This window comes from Cupressus sempervirens, chromosome 9 (assembly GCF_028749045.1).
Source record: "Cupressus sempervirens isolate cs-2001-9-10 chromosome 9, ASM2874904v1, whole genome shotgun sequence".
Taxonomy (NCBI): domain Eukaryota; kingdom Viridiplantae; phylum Streptophyta; class Pinopsida; order Cupressales; family Cupressaceae; genus Cupressus; species Cupressus sempervirens.
Window position 1 is genome coordinate 446,940,269 of NC_143126.1, and position 16,007 is coordinate 446,956,275.

General features: G+C 35.5%; 1 protein-coding gene and 1 long non-coding RNA gene across 7 annotated transcripts in view; one reads left to right on the top strand and one right to left on the bottom strand.

Moving 5' to 3' along the window:
- The window catches only part of LOC149539226 (uncharacterized), a 68,918-nt gene that overhangs the window by 33,861 nt on the left and 19,050 nt on the right, over window positions 1–16,007 (top strand). For 2 of the 4 annotated variants that reach the window (XR_016356198.1, XR_016356199.1), the window contains exon 4: window positions 9,316–9,397. The exons of the other annotated variants lie outside the window; for them this stretch is intronic. This is a non-coding gene — a long non-coding RNA (uncharacterized LOC149539226). The remainder of the gene's footprint in view (window positions 1–9,315; window positions 9,398–16,007) is intronic. 4 annotated transcript variants of the gene reach the window in all.
- LOC149539227 (uncharacterized) overlaps window positions 1–16,007 on the bottom strand; it is a 137,966-nt gene that overhangs the window by 32,918 nt on the left and 89,041 nt on the right. The window lies entirely within an intron of this gene.

The following is a 16,007-nucleotide window of genomic DNA, read 5'->3' on the forward strand; positions in this document are numbered from 1 at the left end:
AACTTCAAAGGGTCCCACATATCTTGGGGCTAACTTAGCATTTTTGCCAACCTTGATAGTACTTTTCTGAGGTTTTACTCTTAGTAATACTTTGTCCCCTACTGAGAATTCTCTAGTATTCTTTTGCCATCAGCATAACTTTTATGTCTGTCATTAGCTTCCTTTAATCTTTGAGGAATCTGGATTACTTGCTCTTCCATCTCTTGAAGCATTTCAGGTCCAACAATGATTCTATCTTCCAACCGATTCCAGCTCACTAGAGTTTTGCATCTACGACCATACAAGGCTTCAAAGGGAGCCATTCTAATGGTGGACTGATAGGAGTTGTTATATGCAAATTCTACCAAGGGTAAGTATATTTCCCATTAGTACTATTGATCCATACAATATACTCTTAGGAGATATTCTAATACTTGATTTACCATTATGTTTGACCATCTATCTCTAGATGAAACGTTGAGCTAATGTTTAGCTTAGTACCCAAGGCTGTAAATAATGTTTGCTAGAATCTGGAAGTTATCCTAGCATCCCTATCTAAAATAATTTTCTCCAAAATTCCACGCAACTTGAAAATCTCTTTCATGAACTTATGGGCAATCTCGGGAGCTCCATCAGTTAAATTTCTTGGTATGAAATGAGCAACCTTTGTCAATATGTCAACCATGACCAAGATAGTGTTGTGTCGATTTCATGTCATGTGTAATCCCTATACGAAATCCATGGATATTACCTACCATTTCCATTCGGGTACCTCATTAGGGTGTAACAAACCTACTAGATATCAATGTTCTTCTTTTACTCTCTGGCATTCCAAGCAACTAGCGACAAACTCGGTTATCTCCCTTTTCATCCCTTTTCAAAAATATAGAGGTTTTATATCAAATAACATTTTTGTTAGTCTCGGATGTCCTGAATATGGGGCCAAATGAAATTCACCTAAAATGAGTCTTTCGTGTTCAAAGTCGTTGGGTACATAAATCCTACGATGATATCTTAATAATCCATCCTCTTCTGAGCTCAATTCTAAGTACTTGGGATCTTGTGGATCCCTAATAAGGGATAGACAGATTTCTACATAAAATTTATCATGCTCCAAGTGTCGTAAAATCTGATCTCTTAATCTGAAGTTTACAGAAGTTATTGCCAAGATGTATCTTCTCTGGCTTAAGACATCTGCCACCTTGTTTTCCTTGCCTTTAATGTAACTTATATCGAACTCATAATCTACTAAGAACTCCAACCACCTCCTCTATCTGGCATTGAGATTCAGTTGGGTGAAAATATACTTCAAACCATGATGGTCGGTTTTAAGTTCAAAAGGTTTTCTGATAAGGTAATGTCTCCACATTTGTAAGGCATGCACAATAGCTGCTAACTCTAGATCATGGGGTGCATAGTTCTATTCATAGTTTTTCAGTTTCCTAGATTCATAAGCAATGACCTGTTCATCCTGCATTAACACTCCTAATCCTTCTTCGGATGCATCAATTATTACCACGAACTACTTTTGTGGGTCAGGTACTCTTAGAATAGGTGTTGTAGTCAATTATTTTTTTCAAAAACTCAAATGCTATTTGACACTTTTCTGACCAGACAAATTTCTTTCCCTTTCTCTAGAGTGAGGTGATCGGGTAGGCTATCCTTGAGAAAACTCTATCAAACTTACAATAGAATCTTGCTAAGCCCATAAAACTCCTAACTTCAGATACATTCCTAAGTATGGGCCATTCCTTAATTGCTTTTATCTTTGACGGATCCACTGCTATACCCTGAGTTGATATAATGTTCCCTAGATACTAAATTTCCTTTTGGTATAAGGCGCACTTAGATAATTTCTCATATAGTTTGTGTTCTCTTAGTCTTTGCAGAACTATTTCTAAATGCCCTTGATGTTCTTCCTCATTCTTAGAATATATTAAGATGTCATCTATAAAGACCATCACAAACTCATCCAGACAATCTTGAACTATGTTCTTCATTAAATTCATGAAAGTTGTTGGGGCATTGGTTAACCTGAATGGCAAGACTATAAACTCATAATGTCCATACCTAGTTTTGAATGCAGTTTTATGTATATCCTCATCCTTTATTCAAAGCTGATGGTATCCTGACCTCAAGTCAATTTTTGAAAATACTGTCGCACCCTTCATTTGATCAAAAAGATCATCTATCCTCAGCAATGGGTATCGGTTTTTGACAGTGACTTTATTAAGTAGCCTGTAATCTATGCATAATCTCATGGTTCCATCCTTTTTTCCTCACAAACAGCACTAGGGCTCCCCATGGTGAGACACTAGGCCGGATGAACTTCTTATCTAACATATCCTAAAGTTGGATCTATAGTTCCATTAATTCTGTAGTTGTCATCCTATAGTGCCCGAGATACAAGTTCTGCTCCTAGTATCAAGTCTATGGTGAAATCAAATGCTCGGGAAGTGGGTAGTCTAGGAAGTTCTTCAGAAAACACATCTTGATAATTCTTCAAATAAGGGTATTTTTCCTCAAAGGACTCTTTTAACTTTTCTCAAATTTCCCCATTTTCACAAATGTAGTCATCTCCATAACTGGTGGTTTTAGGTTCCCTTGTGTCTTCAATCCTAATTGCAAAAATCTAACAACCCTTCCTTCCATATCTTTTAAGTTGCATTGCAAAAATTTGTTTTGATCTAATTTCATGCTTAATCCCTGAAATGCTTGTGGGTCTACCGCGATCATCCACACAACTTACCGTTTTAGCAAGACAGTCTACTTTGGCCTTATTTTCACCGAGCCAATTGATTCATATGATAATGTCGTATGACCCAAGAGGTGCCACATATAAATTCAGTTCCGTTGAAAAATTCAAGAAGTCAACCTGAGCTTCGAACAGGCACTGCTCTACCTTGGCTCTTGACTGGTTCACATATTCGACTGTCCATGGTTGTGCCATAAAACTAGATCTTTTCAGAAACCTACTTAATAGTCTAGGTGATATAAAACATTCAGATGGTCCAATATCAATTAAAATGGACACAAGGTTTCCGTAGATCTTACCCAGAGTTTCAATGGGGCCTATCTGTTGTTTTCCCTGTCTATTATCTAGGGTTGTGCGGATCCTCTGTTGAAAGACTTGCTGCCGCTATGGTAAAGGTGGTCGCTGTGGTTGGCTGACGTTGGGTTTACTAGGGCACCAGTTTGCATAGTGATCCCCTCCGCAGTTAAAACATCCTCCTAGTGGTCCCTTCTTTTCATTATTTTTATTGCTTTTACTCGTAATATAATTGTTTTTAACATCCTTAACTCCATCACCCTTTAACTCTGATTTGTTATATTTGTAGTCCTTATATTGCTTTTTCTAGGGCCCAAAATTAGTACCCTCTGAATTTCAAGTTGCCTTTCTCTTGTCATCTCGGATGGAGTCATCCTTCCCGATCTTGTGTTTTTGCCAAACAACCTTCTCTAGGGATTCTTCCATGGTTCGGGGAGCGAGAACATCAATAGCTCCTCCTATCCTATTGTTCAAACCCAAGATGAATTTCCTCACCTTCAAATTGGTATCCTGCTGATATGGTGGAACATATTTCAGCAATTGAGTGAACTTCTCCTAGTACTTATGTACTGACATGTCTCCTTGTTTTAGGTTTTGGAAGTCTAAAACCTTCTAATCATAAAAGGTTTGCGATAGCCAATGGTTTTGAAATATGTTCACAAATTTTTTCCAGGTGATCTCAATGGTTCTAATGTTTTGTTCAACCTTGGTGTTTCCCCACCAAGTTGTAGCTTCTCCGTTAAAATGATATATTCCCCAAACTGCTTTTGAGGTTTCAAAGAAATTCCTGATCTCAAAATATTGTTCCATCTCAATTGACAAAGCTTCTGCTTCCTCCCCGGACTCAAAACCGGAAAACTTAGGTGGTTTTATTTTCTTAATGTCTACTGATAAATCAGCCACTATCTCTTCCTTCTTTTGTTTCTCTGATTGTTTGGGAGTGGAAGTTTTTTTATGTTCAGAGACTTCTATCTCCGCTCTAGGAGGTGGTGAGGTTTAAGTTTCCTCACGGTTTTGCCCTATCTGGGCTGCCATTTCACTCATTCTTTTTTCCATGTTTTCTAACTTTAGTTGTGCTTCTTGCAAGATCTGAAGTAGCAAATCATTTGACGATTGGGTGTTCTCACAGATTATGTCTTGATTTACAATGTTCTCGTTGTTGTTCATTGTTATGTTATGGTTCCCACCCCTTATTTTACAGTTGTGTCAATTATGTGGAAAATGAAGAAAAAAAAATTTTACAAAACAAAAAAAAAATGTCTTACAAACACATGATTTTCAAATAACTTAATTTAACTTATTATTTTGTTGCTTCACTTAGAGCAACCTTATTCATAAAATTTCCTCTATTGAGGATGTTTACATCAACATATCATTCAATCTTGCTTTGCAGCACTTAATTTTGATTCAGATTGGTACATATCCCGCACCATCCAAGATCTATGAAATTGTAAAAGAGGATTGCTCTGTCGAGCATTCCAGCTTTGAATCAGCTTGTTTCTATATGTTGCTTTGCTAGCAAAAGTCCACTTGACTCTTTCTTTCTTCATCCGTTGAATTGCTTGATTCAGAGTTTCGTTGTCTTTGGGTATAAAACAACAGGTGGTCATATTTAGTCATGTTTCTAATGAGATAGGGAAAGATGGGGTGTCGAGTCTTCTTGCGGGGTGTTTTACGTACTTGCATCCTATATAGCTATTCCAAAATCTTTCAGATTTCAAGAAGGTAGGGTGCCCTAGGTTCAATGTCGAACCCAGCTCTCTGATACCATATGTGACATATGAATTTTTCTCACCAATTTAAACACCTAATTAACTAATAACTAATTCCATTCCACATGAAAAAGACTTTCATTAACTATTATAACTAGAAAGAAGTAACTGCTTCCTATTCCATTTGCCAATTATATTCAACTGTTGATATGAAATAAATAAATGAATACATTGTTAACATTTTAATCATTCTAGCTGATAACATGTTCAGCTGAAAGTAAAGTAACAACTATCTTCTTTATCAACTAATATCTTCAATCTAACTGATAACATGTATAGCTGAAAATAAAGTAACAACTGTCTATTTATTCTACAATGAATCTAAAGGTTAAGGTGCAAGAGAAAACATATCGAAATAATGGAGAAATCCCTTTGTCATGTTGTTCAAGCCTCGGCATTGGTGAGAGGAGAAGCACTGACATAGGCTTAACCTCCCAACCGCGGACCATACTTATCCCCACACATCCTATCTTAATAGAACGACCCTCCCTACCTCGAGATTGGGCTTGGGATGTTCTTAAGTCAATCCATTCGAGCTACTCGGTGGTTTGAGTGCCCCATCAGTTATTCCTAAATAACTGAAGCTTATGGACAAACAAAAAGATCTCATGATTGGCACATATGCCTATAACTACCTTGGCCAAGCAATTCAATTGGTGTTTGTAAACCCGATCTCCACCACTCGACTTAACAACATATTTCATTATCAGGACATGCATGAGCTATTATGTATTTTTATTACTTAGTTAACTAATATCATTCTTGACTCTGCAGGTTATCTTCACCTCTTCACCATTCATGGCTTCTTGTTGGTGAATCCTAGGTGCTTGAGAGATTATATCCATTCCATCTTATTTACACCTCTTCACCTTTAATGGTGTCTCTGTTGGTGAATTCCTTAGTGTTTGAACACTATGACATTATTTACACTTCTACAAAATGTATGAAAAGAAATGTAATATTACGGACAGGATCATTGACTCATGGATTTTATTATAGCTTTTTGTTCCCCCTATAACTAAGACAATCTCGTGATTATTGGTAGTAAGCAAGTGACATGATATCGGTTTCTTGTAAAGTTTCGACTAAGGAAGCTATGTCTTATTGCATTCAATCCAATATTATGATCCGACAACAGTATTAACACCAACAAGGATAGATGAGCAAAACCGAGCACAGGCTTGGTAAAACATTGAGTATAGAAGAAAATGAGACAGAGCAAGAAAGCAACGAAATGAACTTAGCATGACTCATGTGACCCGTAGCAAGGTATTTCTTCCTCCCATGGCCAGATTAAATGAACTTCCACAACTTCCTTTGCTCTGAACTTGTTGACGGATGAAGAAGAAAAATAATGGATTCAATTTGAAATTATAAGATATGAATTCCGATGTCGAGCTGAGACTAACTCAGCTTGCTAAGCTTCAGGCAGATGTAAGGTTTGAGGTAATGCAGTATGAAGAGAAGTTGTGTCAAATACGATCCATGATATTCTATTAATTGGTCGACCTTGGCTCTTCGGCTACCTTTGATTATCAAGAAGGCCATTCAAATGCATCACAAATTTGAATATAAAAGAAAGAAATAAGAGGGAAAAAGAATAAGGAGTTGAAAAGTTTTAATTTTTTTATTTTTTATTATGCGCTCTTTTATATGTTCATGTGTATATATTGGTGAAATGACATCATTAGAGTATTAAATTATAATTTATTGTTGTCACTTCATTTTTATATACATGTGTTCGTATTTAAGGGTTTATAATAATGATTAAATAATAAATTCCAATAATAAATCTTCAAAGGTATGAATTTTATATTTTTAATTTAGATTATTTAAATTTTTTTTTTTAAATATTATATTGTTTTCCTAATAGCTCATGTGGTCCCATAATGCAATCTTGTGGTCAAGTCTTCGTATCCTTTCCAAGGTAGTCTTAGGTCATACTTGTCGATCCTAATGACTGGATCAATCAACCATCCCATTCCGATGATCCTGTTTAGCAATGCTTCCCCTCTCTTCAGTCTTCTTCCTGCAATCACCCAAGCAAAACATTCTCGCCAAGAAATTAATTCAAAAAATATAGCGATCGTTAATTTCAAATCAAACAATTGTCAATCTAATGACAGTTATAGGTTGCTTGATTATTTTCATCGTCTATAATAACTAACTCACTTCACATAATCATGAACGAAATAATTCGTTATCAGTTGGTACAACGTATATAATTAACTAACTCGTTTCACATGGTCAGGGAACAAATAAATTGATACAACGTATCTAATTAACTAACTTGCTTTCACATGGTCATGAAAAGAAATAATTCGTTAAACCAATGGTTATGAACAATTTTAAAACTTAGGGCAAAATTTGGGATGTAACAAGAAGTGCCTTCTATATAAAGGCAATCAAGATGACTAGGAGTCATGCAAAGATATAAGCATACCAACTAAGCACATGTCCACCAGGAGTGGATTATCCTCCATTGTGCATGAATGTACGTGCACCAATGAGAGGATAAGAATGTAAAGGTGTATCTCATAAAGAGATGTAGTAGACAATATGTGCTCAATTGGAGTGCAAACTACTGTGTTCTCTACATGACAACACATATGAATATGCAAACTGCTAAGTGTCTATATGACAATTAATATGAAAATGCATTAACCTAATTAAACTTAAGTGTAAATAGTAAATACTTATACACCAACAAACCACCTTAAGTGCAACTTAGGGAAATATACTTAAGCTCACAAAACCTAGATAATAATGCAAGACAGGTCTCGACTACTAGGCCATGTTAGGTACCCATGTACAAAATGCAAGTGCAAAACATATACAATGCAATCTCTCATAAAACAGAGAAAAAGGGAAAACCAAATGGGAAAAACCCTCCTTCAAAAAGAGAGATAAGTACAATAAAAGAAAATGAGAGAGAAGAAGACCTCATGTGAGAAAAAGATCCCCTCCATAAGAGAGAAGAAGAGGAAGATAGACCAAGTAACCTCCCCTCAATGTAGAATTACACTTGTGGTAGATGTACAAAGCTCAATGTAGAAACTCCTCCATTAGTGTAGAACAACATTCCTCCCCTTAGGAAGAAACATAACCAAAGGTGTATCAATGAAGCCTCTCCCATCTATAGGAAGAAACCTCAAAATGTATGAAATCTTTGGAACCTGCTCAAGTACCTCCGTGTCAATATTGAAAGCTGCCTCCTCCAAATCATGCGTACTATGCCACTCTGTTGAAAAAGACAAATCAGACTCAACTAAGGATGAATGTAAAACATGTATCAAAGACCCAAGTGTCTCCTCTAAAAAGAAAGTGACCTCCTCCAACTGTTGTATCAAATTGGTATAGCTCTAGTACCATGTAAGAATTTGGTATAGCTCTGATACCATGTAAGAATTTGGTATAGCACTGATACCATGTAAGAATGAAATGCCAAGATCTAGAAGCTCAGGAGATAACACAAGAGAGACAAGATATCAAATCAGAATGGATTGATTAGATAATTAAATATCAAATAATTGGATAAATATATTATAGAAGTGCCTTCTATATAAAGGCAATCAAGATGACTAGGAGTCATGCAAAGAGATAAGCATATCCACTAAGCATTGTTCCACCAAGAGTGGATTATCCTCTATTGTGTATGAATGTATATGCATCAATAAGAGGATAAGAATGTAAAGGTGCATCTCATAAAGAGATGTAGTAGGCAACATGTGCTCAATTGGAGTGCAAACTACTGTGTTGTCTACATGACAACACATATGAATATGCAAACTCCTAAGTGTCTACATGACAACTAATATGAAAATGCATTAACCTAAGTAAACTTAAGTAAGGTGTAAATATTAAATACTTATTTACACGAACAACATCTTCCATGTGTCATACCTTAAGAAATACATTACCCATCATGATCATATAATTGATTGTGAACTATTACAGGTGCGAGTACAAGGGGTGGTAGAAATAGAACCACTCAAAATACTCGAGGTGCATAAGCTACGCTTACAAAATTGGGAGCTGACACAATAAAAGCTCTAGTGGGATCAGTACGTAGAGGATAATGCCACTTTGTGAGGATTATCACGAAATTCTCCAAAAATACCCTCATCTTTTCTCTGGGGCTGGAATCTCAACATTTCCTTTCTTTTCTTAAATCTAACTGATTAAGTATTGTTTAAGGTTTTTGTTGCAATATTCATCGAGGACGATGAAAAATTTAAGGGGTAGGGTATGTAAAATTTTGACCTAATTTTAAACTTGTTCATAACTGTTGGATTTGACAGATTATTCTTTCATGATCATGTGAAATAGGTAGTTATTTATTTACGTTGAATTAACAATTAATGAAGATGGTAGTTAACCATTAACTGTTATTAGATGATTAGAAATTGCTTGATTTCAAATTATTATTAATAATTTAAGATCTTTTAAAATGCTTATATGAAATTATTATAGAATTGTTATTTATGGCGAAAGTGTTTTCATGGGTGATTGCAGGAGAAGAGAAGAGGAGGGAAGCATTGCTTAACGGAATCATCGGAATAAGATGCTCGCTTAGTGTAGTCATTAGGATCGGCAGGTATGACCGTAAACTTCTTTGGAAAGGACGCAACCACTTGAACACAGGGTACATTTGTGGGACCCGCATGAGCTATTAAGAAAATAATCTAAGAAAACATAAAATAATCTAATTTAAAATATAAAATATACCTCAAGGGATTTTAATTCATCTTTCATCATATTATTATAATAAATATTTATATACATACATATAAATATAAAAATGAAATGGCACCATTATATTATAATAACTTAATATAATGATGTCACCCCATTGATATATTGACATGAACGTATGTAACTATATATTATAATAATAGTTGAAATTATAATCTTTCCAACTCTTTCTTCCAACATTTTATTTTTTTCTTCCCTCTCTTTTTCAATCGATTTAAACACTTGAAAATTCGAATTAACATATACTCTTTAACCGATGGAAGCCAAGAAGGCGCGTCTCTTTCATTTAAACTGAAGCCAAGTTTGGTTGGACGTCCTTTATATTAACCCAACTACCTTGTTGTGATATGACCATTCAATAATAACCTCTGCAATAATCTCGATTCCTTTCTGCTAGTTGTTTTCCGGAATATCCCTTGTCTCCATAACACCCAACACATTTAACACTGTTTGCTTCTACAAAATTACAGATGCAGTCAATTTATAAGCTTATCCAAGATTCCATTTCCTTGCTGTGCAAGTACCTGACCAAGAAGCAGAGATTTATGCATTGAAAGAGAAATCTTAGGCAACTAGGGGAAAGTGATCCTATTTGCAAGTTCTACCAATAAAACTAAGTTCTTAACAAGTTATGAGTCACCATTTCACTATTTTTAAATGCAATTTCTACAATAGTCAGCTAGGCATAGAAACTTCTTTTCATTATCTCTGATCACATTGATTAATTTGATGAATAATCCCTATCTTTTGTGATGAACTTTCTTCTTACTTTCATTGTATCCAATATCATCATAAAAGAAGTTGAATAGTATCTCTTAAGAAGAGTCTCTAAATGTAATAAGGCTTTGTATGAATGTTGCTAATCTCAAGAACAAGTTTTTATTTGTCACAATTCATGATAAAAGATAACGAGAGCAAAATGCTCATAACTTTCACAAAACACCTGGGAATCACCGGCAATGAAGCCATGTAATAGTGAAGAGGTGCGATAGGACAGAGTGCTCATAATCTTTCAATACACCTGGGAATCACATGCTGTGTAGTCATGTATGGTGAAGAGGTGGAATAAATCTGCAAGAAAACAGAAGAGAAATCAGTCATGAATAAACTAAATGAAAAATATTTAATAGCTGATGCTCACCCCTGCAATGAAACCTATTGTCAAGTTGAGCAGTGGTGATCAGGTCGTTGAGCCCATAAGAAATCCTTGGCCACGGTAGTTTATAGGCATGTTCTCCATCTGTTAGTGAACAAATTTTCCTCCGAAAAAATAAATACAAATTAACTCTAAATGCCCAGATAGGAAGATGTAATCAGCACTAACAGTTGGATAGGTTATCATTGGATTGATAACCTTCCTCTGAATTTTATCAGGTACAGCGCCCCATACATGATTTATGATGAATTTAAATATGGATTTTTTTAACCAGAAAGCACAAAAGGTTTTACAAACATCTACTCGTAAACACGAAATAGATGCGGAAACTAAGTGACTTAAGAGAAAAGAACAACAAATAACACAAAGTCTATTTGCCTAGATGCTGCATTACATAACAAATGAAAATAAAGAATATATCTTCCATCCTTTTGAGAAAATGAAGAATCAAAGCTTTTAAAGATATCTTGAAATGATCGCATAATCAAAAAACAATGACATTAGAATGAATTTTAGAGAAAATGGAAAACAATACAAAGATCGTGATCAGTGGAAAGAAACTACCCCAAAATCAAAGTTTTGATGCAATTATCCTCCAGTCTCCCTTCTCTAAAGTATAAAAAACAACAAAGCTCCTCTGACACATTTACAGTAAAAGTCACTATCTAAAGAACACTAAAACTCTTCCCTTGCATTACGTAAAACAAATCAAAATTTATTCCTTTCTCTAACACACAGTTCAAAAAACACAAGCTCTGCCCTCTCTTCCTTGGAAGAACTGGAATAAATCTGGAAAAACTCTTTCCCCTCCTGCTGTAGCACACAGTTTGCAGTCTCGGGAAGAAAAAGTGGAACCACCAGTCGTTTGAAAATACCTTCATAAATAGCCAGTTGATGTGTATTTTCAGTTTGCATAACTAATTCTTGGAATCACGTAACTCTTATTTGACTACCCCCTTTGCTCTTCTTATGTTCTCTCATTGATATTTTGATAACCTTATAAAACATTGATGTAAACGTTTTATAAGAATAATTTGACACATTAAATGAGAGTTGGACAAGTGGCACATTACTACATTATTCCAATATAAAAATATTCTTGATGTTGGGCGGATTTAAAATAACTTTGAGAGCAAAAATAAGTCTCAGTACAGGATGCATAACTAATTATCCCACCGTTAGATCTTGCTGAATTTTGGATATGTTGTCAGAATCCTAGTTTTCCACATTCTCACCGAAGCGATTTTGAAAATAATGTCTAAGTCAAAAGTTACAGGTCACTGTTTGAGGGTCTATATGACTGTCAGAAAATCCAATTTGTTGAAGTAAAATTCCCAGCCATTGATCATTAGAGCTTAAGAACCTTGCTGAACATTTGATTTGCAATCAATGAGAGGTGAGTATTCTGATATGGAACGAGACAAGTGAAATGGAAGACCCATGCTCATCACATCACTCTCCTACCTATGCATACGGGCCTTTTATCAAACATACTCTGTCTAATATGCACGGGTTATGGAAAATGAAAACATTTGGTGTGTGTTCGATTTCGCATCCTTCAGATGCCCGATGCCTTTTTATTGTGTTTCTTGACTCAATGTCCACATTCTTATATATGAAGCTTGCATGCCAAATCGGGGTGATCATGTAGAGTGTCAATTGGAAGATTATCATTCCTTTGCCTTTTCAAATAGACCTGTGTCATGATTATCTTGATATTTCTTTTGTTAATGCTTTGAGACTTCAGTTTTATGCTTTATGCATTGATGACTCATAAAGGTTTGCAAAGTATCTCTACATGCCTACTGAGTTTGAGAAATCTCCTAGATACTTGAAGTGTATTCCATCAAGAATATCACACACCTCCTTTGTAGATTCCCTATTAAAATTTCAAGTTGGGAACCCTTCAAATCTGAACAATTCAAGTATGGTGTCTCTAAAAGTGGAATTTATTAGAATGATTGGTTCCAAGACCATATTATCAAACCACTAAACATGAACTCAGCAAATTGTACTTTAGAATCTAAACTGGTGAACTTATACCTCAAAATTTGCATTTGGACCATAGATTTGAACATCACTTGTACCGATCTTGCAAGATGGACCATTTGAACCACTAAACCACTTCGAACTACAATGGTTCAAAGAGGTTCGAAAGCATAAATTAAAAATTTTAAATACTGTGTCCATATTGGGTACCAACAAGGGCTCTAACTATGGGACTTATTTTGATACAGAATATAAAACTCTAGCAATCTCTGGCAAAAGACAAGTGCCTTATTCATTGGGCAAATAGAATCCCCAAGAATAGAAAACCGGGAGCTACTTGTAGAGAGGGTGGACGGGAGCAGGGCAAAACTAACTAACCAAAAACACCTAAACTAAACACAAAGCAGCAGTGAGCTAAAACAAGAAAAGCTAAACTATGCACCACAAAGACTTATTTACAAAATATATACATAGGTAGGAAGCAAAACCTACCACAAAACCAGTAGTAAGAAAGGAATCATGTGAATCCATTTACCGACTGGGAGAAGTAGGAACCTTTCCGCATCAGCAAATCATGTCTTAATAGAGCAGCTCCATACCATTGCTTAATGGCGACTTCGTCAATGCTGAAACTCAAATTTAAAGCACACATGCATATGCTGATCCAACACTATTTTCCGAACAGCCATAACTCATTATAACACTTTTCTTCATTCGAGAATTGATCTTTCACATCCATAGGATCAGACTCCGTTTCAAGTTGAAAAAAAAAACGCAGCAACTTCACCAAGAGATGATGCACAATACCCGAAAATGTTGTCATCAAGATTCAATTCTTGCACATGGTCCTTAATGTCATGGTCAACTTGCAGCCATAGAGATGCCTCATCCAACATGGGATCAACCATTGAGTATCTATTTTCTTCATCTCTTTCAAGAACCAAACTTTCATCAAACATGCCATACATTCCATCTTTTTCCTTTTCCAAAGTGTCATCACATGTTTCAGCATTACTCCCATAATCCAAATCAACCAAGCCACGCATAGAAGAATGGAAAGAAAAATTATCAATGAATGCTTCATTCTCAATGTGATTTAAATGAATACCTGAGTCATCATTAAAGAAATGCTCTGGCTTGAGTGATGATAGGAATGTGTCTATAATTTCTTCTTCCTCATTGAGAAAAACATCCTTCAACATACCAGCCGAGTTATCACTAGGTTGGAAGTCAGCTTCATACCTCGTTTCCTCAAGAAGAAAATCAGCACGAGGAGTTTCATCCAAAAGCATCTTTACCTCGTCTCTATGAAGAATTAGACTATCATCAAATGGGCCAACTTGAGAGAGGTCTTCCGGCTGAAGAGACAATAAGAACTCGCTTATGATTTCTTTTTCTTGATCAAGGAATGTGCCTCTCCATGTTTCAGCTGAGCTATCTGCAGGCTGAGTGATAACTTCAACAGCTCTTTCTTCAATCTGATTTTTAGCATGAGAAGAAAACTTTTCTACACATACTTTCACCTTGTCATCAAGATAGAGTCTATCCTTAAACATATCAGGCCTCGCTGTGGGCTGACAACAAATGTTTAAACATGATGATTCATCTTTATTTTCCACGTGTGGAAAGTTCACTTTCAAGCTGCACGTCATTCTGAATTTTTTTACAAACAAAACTCTTCAAGGAAGGATGACTATTATCTCTCATCCATTACGTCAAAGGTGAAATATTGAAATTCCGTCATCATGTTATCAAGTTTTTCACAAGGAACTTCTGAAATGAGATGGTTGTCATCACTTCAAAATCTGAAACTTTCAAAGCATGGAGAGAAAAAGGATTCAGGAGCACCATCTTTAAAATCAGCATTACTAATAAGATTTGCTGCTACATTATTTCCAAAGTGAAAATATTTCAAAATAAGATCTTTTTCAGCATTCATATAGAAAGAATCACTATTCTCATAATCATTCGTGACTTTTAAAGATTCATTTTCTGCTGAGACACTTCCAGAAAGCATTCCAATGGAATCTTTAAGCAACAGATGATCATCATGATCCTCAACTGTAAAACTTTCTATATGAGATGAAGAAGAAACTTGAGGCAAGATTTCATCATTATTGCTTACCCTTACTCCGATGTTGTCATAGGTATTCTCATCTTGTAAAACTGGATCAACATGAGATTGTAGTAAATCCATCTAGACTTGTTGGGTATCAAAAGATGAACTATCCTCATGGCATGAAATCACAAGCAAAGATTTTATACAAGTCTCCATAGTCATAGAAGCCAATTGAAAAGAGACATCATTCTCTCTCTGAATACACTCAAAATTTTCATCAAGTGAAAATAATGATGGGCAATCTAAAGTCTTTACCTTAACTCAAGGATTAACTAGAGGTGATGTGGCGACGGGAATCATGTGCAGGTGAAAGGTGTCTAGATATTCATCATCTTGTCAGCTTCCAGTTCCTTCTTCTTCAAGATCTTTCTCCTGCTTGTATTCCACTTCAGTCGTCTCTTCTTTTTCACATGCATATCCTTTTTTTTTTAAGATCTTGCACTTGGGATCTTTTCTTTAGGAGGATGGCACCATAAAAAGATTTCAGCCAGCCTACTTGTGTTGCAACTTCTTCGATAACCTCTCTGATAGGACTGCCTTTGAATGATGGGATAAAGATAAAGATTTCAGAGGTATCTTCATCTCTTGCTGGAACCCAATCTTTTAAAAATTCTTTATATATAATGAAGGCTACTGGGTATCCTTCCTCAATAGAGCTGCCAACCTCCATTCTTGGGGAGGTACCTCAAATTCTGAAAATGAAAACATTGGACTCTTTAACCGAAAATTCTGAAAGTCGATAATAGAGTTGCCAATCTCTACTTGCAGAGATGACAAATTTGACTGAGGAAAGAAAAGCATTGATCTATCATTTCCGATTCCCCAGTAGAGTCGCCAAAAACCTGTTAGTGAGCAGATTGTCCTCCGAAGAAATAAATACAAATTAACTCTAAATGCCCAGATAGGAGGACGTAATCAGCACTAACAGTTGGATAGGTTATCATTGGATTGATAACCTTCCTCTAAATTTTATCGAGTATAGCTCCCCGTACATGATTTACAATGAATTTAAATATAGATGCTTTTAACCAGAAAGCACAAAAGGTTTTACAAAAATCTACTCATAAACATGAAATAGATGCAAAAACTAGGTGACTGAAAAGAAAAGAACAACAAATAACACAAAGTCTATTTGCCTAGATGTTGCATTACATAACAAACGAAAATAAATAATATATCTTCCATCCT